The following is a 4949-nucleotide window of genomic DNA, read 5'->3' on the forward strand; positions in this document are numbered from 1 at the left end:
TGCAGACTCGATGGGCCGAAGGGCCTCTTCTGCTCTTGTATGATTCTATTATTCTATAACCTCTCATTCTTGGTTCTCCTCATTCTCTCTCACTCTTTCCTTCCCTCCATTTCTTCCAATCAGACAGAAACATTGAAATGGAGAGAGTTCCACAGAGAGAATCTTCTAAACCTGAATTAAAATGCCATCCCTGCTCGATCCTGCCCACCCCCTGTCCCCTCTCAGTCTCTAGAAGCCGCTCAACTCCCTCTTTCAGTTTGGGAAGCGGCTGCTGATTCCTTCAGGACACTTTTTAAATCCTCCCAGACTATCTGACAGGGTTTGAGTGGAGCTGCAGCTAGTGACCACACACTGGAGACTCTCACATCCTGTCTCTCTTTCTTAAATGCTCTCCCTCCATCACCACCTCTGCTTTGACCTTCCACTCCTCGGGCCTCCCTCTGTCTCTGCTCCACTCCCTCCTTCTCTTTTCTCCTCCTGCCACTATCTCTCTCACTCATTGTAAAGATGGATGTTCTTATCAAGAGCCAGGTCTTTGCAACCACATCCACCACCTCTTACTCCATCCCTCCTTCTCACTTCCTATTTTTGTCCATATCTCTGCTTCTTTCCCTCTCTCTCATGTGCACTGTGTTGAAAGGAGCGATGCAATATTTCTGAGCCACACTGCCAATAACCACAAACCATATTGCTGTGAGGGCGTGGGAAGAACCACCTTATCTGGGGGTCTCCAGTTAGGAGTCAGTGCCCAGCTTCCTGTCTCTGGAGAATAGCCTCAGTCAGAGCCCTGAGATTCCTTATTCACACAAATCAATCAATAGATCGATTCATTTATTCATAAATAACGACTGGGAGGCTCATTTTAAAAAGTCTACCAAAGGAATGGACACAGCTTGTCCCCAGTTTAAAGAGGGGAGTTTATCTCTTTCTGTCACTGAGGGGATATGTATCCAAACTCAGAATTCACATGGAGCTGGGTGGAGGATTACACCAAGCGCGAGGCTGGGGGAATGACATGTCTCCCCCCACCCCCACTTTGTCCTCTCTGGATATGGTCACAGTGCTGCCCATGGGATCATGCTGTGCTCAAAATCCCCACAAAGAAAGCTGGAAAGGGAGAGGGAGAGATTCTGGAGGGAGGTGAACAGGAATGGGGAGAAAGCGAGATGGAGAGAGCAATACTGGGGTGAGATACAGAGATATGGGGAGAAACAGCAGGACAGAGACAACAATTGGAGAGCGATAGGGAGATATGGGGTAATGTTAGAATGTGAATGAAGAATGGAAACGCACTGGATAAGAGAGAAACCCAGACAGAGGGGAATAAAGCTGGTCGGAGAGAAGGAGAGTTTTGGAAGAGATAGATAGGGAAGCAAAGGAGAAGGCAAAGAGATAGGGAGAGCAGAAAGGAAAAAAGAGACAGACAGAGGATATAATCTGTAAATTAGAAGCAGAAAAGCTGCGGAGGAGAGTCGGAATGGAGAGGAAATTTGGAGAGGAGAAGTTAAAGAGAAAAATCCTGAATTGACTTCCAACTCCACCAGCTGTCCAGTCCAGAGAGGTGTTCAATCCGGGGTGGGCTCTGATAATTGGGTGCAGGAAGGGATTGCAGATTCTATCTCTGTCCACTTTGGGTCTCATTGGGAAACCCGTCCAGTCTGAATTAACCCTGGAAAACACATCAGGTGAGAAATGCAATCTGTGTGAAATATTTGAATGATGAGAATGTGCAGATTTGCTCCATCAAAGTGAGAGATGTGTAATTCACAGCTTCCTGTCCCCCAGTCCCTACTTAACCAGCGGGGTTACATTGGCTACTTTCCAATCTGCAATGTTAATCTCTAACACAACTCCTCCAACAACACCGCCACCCCGGGAACCCCATTGGATTGATGCTGAAATCCTCTCCTTACTGTGGCTTCACACATGGGGAATGTTCACTCACTCATTTCCCGCCTCTTGTCCCTTTTTCACTGACAGTTAATTTAGTGGGAATTGTGATCCTGAGTCGGGGAAAGTGTGGCCTCTCCACCTGCACCACTCGCTACCTGGTCGCCATGGCAGCGGCGGATCTGCTCTTCATCATCTTTACCCCCATTCTCAGCAGGATAAATGGTTATTATTTCCCGCTGAGTTTCCTGCGCCTCACCTCTGTGTGTCGTGTTCACTCTGTCCTGGTGTCTGCAGCCACAGACTGTTCAGTCTGGTTCACCATCACTTTCTCCTTTGATCGATTTGTGGCCATTCGCTGCCAGAAACTGAAAACTAAATATTGCACCGGGAAAACTGCGGCTGTGGTTCTGGCAACAACCGGCCTCCTGCTCTCTGTGAGAAACATCCCCCGGTACTTTACACAGGAACCTGGGGGGATAATGGACAATGTCCAGTGGGACTGTGTGACAAAGACAAGCTATTGGACTGATCCTGGCTGGGTTGGATTTTCCTGGTTTGATCAGGTTTTAACCCCATTGCTCCCATTCGGTTTAATCCTGGTGATTAACGCTCTGACAGTCAGACACATTTTGGTGACCAGTCGAGTCCGGAAGGGACTGAGGGCTCAGAGTCAGGGAGAGAATCACAGAGACCCCGAGATGGAGAGCAGAAGGAAGTCAATGATTTTACTCTTCAGCATTTCCGGGGCTTTCATTCTCCTCTGGGCCGTGACTGTTATATGTTTTATCTATTCGACAGTGAAAGGATTAATTTACCTCACTCTTCCTGAATACACATTTCAAAATGTCGGATATATGCTGCAGGATATAAATTGCTGCACAAACACATTTATTTACGCGGTGACTCAATCCAAGTTCAGGGAGCAGATCAGGATCGCGGTGAAATATCCGCTCACATCAATTATTCAATTAATGAAGAAACAAAACTGACTGACAACTAATCACAGAGCGGGATCACTAAATCACCGCCTCAGCCAATCACAGAGCGGGATCACTAAATCACCGTCTCAGCCAATCACAGAGAGGGATCATTAAATCACCGCCTCAGCCAATCACAGAGCGGGATCACTAAATCACCGCATCAGCCAATCACAGAGCGGGATCACTAAATCACCACCTCAGCCAATCACAGAGCGGGATCACTAAATCACCGCCTCAGCCAATCACAGAGCGGGATCACTAAATCACCGCCTCAGCCAATCACAGAGCGGGATCACTAAATCACCGTATCAGCCAATCACAGAGAGGGATCACTAAATCACCACCTCAGCCAATCACAGAGAAGGATCACTAAATCACCACCTCAGCCAATCACAGAGCGGGATCACGAAATCACCGCCTCAGCCAATCAGAGACTGGATTGCTAAATGATCGCCTCAGCCAATCAGAGGCCAGCTCGACTACTGCCCGAATCAGCCAATCAGAATTGCCGCTCACTTCCTGACAGCCATGTCCACCAATGACTGGTCTCCGCACTTTGACTGACAGCGGATGAGCCAATCAGAGGCTGAGCTTTCTGACTGACAGCCGTGTCAGCCAATCAGAACACCAGCAGCTAACGGCCCCGCCCCCAGAGCAAATCCGGGAATGACAGACACCTCAACCAATCAGGAAGCTGGTGTCAGTGTGTGTCACTGTGGTGTGTGTGTCAGTGTGTGTCACTGTGGTGTGTGTGTCACTGTGTGTCACTGTGTGTGTGTCACTGTGGTGTGTCAGTGTGTGTCACTGTGTGTGTGTGTGGGTCAGTGTGTATCACTGTGTGTGTGTCAGTGTGTGTCACTGTGGTGTGTCAGTGTGTGTCACTGTGTGTGTGTGTGGGTCAGTGTGTATCACTGTGTGTGTGTCAGTGTGTGTCACTGTGTGTGTGTGTCAGTGTGTACCACTGTGTGTGTCAGTGTGTGTCACTGTGTGTGTGTGTGTGACAGTGTGTGTCACTGTGAGTGTGTCAGTGTGTGTCACTGTGTGTGTGTGTCAGTGTGTATCACTGTGTGTGTGTGTCACTGTGTGTGTGTGTGTGAGTCAGTGTGTGTCACTGTGTGTGTGTCAGTGTGTGTCACTGTGTGTGTGTGTCAGTGTGTATCACTGTGTGTGTGTCAGTGTGTGTCACTGTGTGTGTGTGTCAGTGTGTCTCACTGTGTGTGTGCGTGTCAGTGTGTGTCACTGTGTGTGTGTCAGTGTGCCTCACTGTGTGTGTGCATGTCAGTGTGTGTCACTGTGTGTGTGTCAGTGTGTCTCACTGTGTGTGTGCATGTCAGTGTGTGTCACTGTGTGTGTGTGTGTGCGTCAGTGTGTATCACAGTGTGTGTGTGTGTGTGTGTGTCAGTGTGTATCACTGTGTGTTTTTGTCAGTGTGTGTCACTGTGTGTGTGTGTATCAGTGTGTGAGGGTCAGTGCCGATGTTCTTGTCAGTGTGTGTCACTGTGTGTGTGAGTGTGTGTGTCAGTGTGCATCACTGTGTGTGTGTGTGGGTCAGTGTGTATCAGTGTGTGTGTGTGTGTCAGTGTGTACCACTGTCTGTGTGTCACTGTGTGTGTGTCACTGTGTGTGTGTCAATGTGTAACACTGGGTGTGTGTGTGTCAGTATGTATCACTGTGTGTGTGTGTGTCAGCGTGTATCACTGTGTGTGTGTGTCAGTGTGTATCACTGTCTGTGTGTCACTGTGTGTGTCAATGTGTAACACTGGGTGTGTTTGTGTCAGTGTGTATCACTGTGTGTGTGTGTGTCAGTGTGTATCACTGTGTGTGCGTGTCAGTGTGTATCACTGTGTGTGTGTGTGTGTGTGTGTCAGTGTGTATCACTGTGTGTGTGTGTCAGTGTGTATCACTGTGTGTGTGTGTCAGTGTGTATCACTGTGTGTGTGTGTGTCAGTGTGTATCACTGTGTGTGTGTGTCAGTGTGTATCACTGTGTGTGTGTGTCAGTGTGTATCACTTTGTGTGGTTGTCAGTGCGTGTCATTGTGTGTGTGTCAGTGTGTATCACTGCGTGTGTGAGCGAC

Source organism: Mustelus asterias, unplaced genomic scaffold, assembly GCF_964213995.1.
Source record: "Mustelus asterias unplaced genomic scaffold, sMusAst1.hap1.1 HAP1_SCAFFOLD_444, whole genome shotgun sequence".
In the NCBI taxonomy this organism is placed as follows: Eukaryota; Metazoa; Chordata; class Chondrichthyes; order Carcharhiniformes; family Triakidae; genus Mustelus; species Mustelus asterias.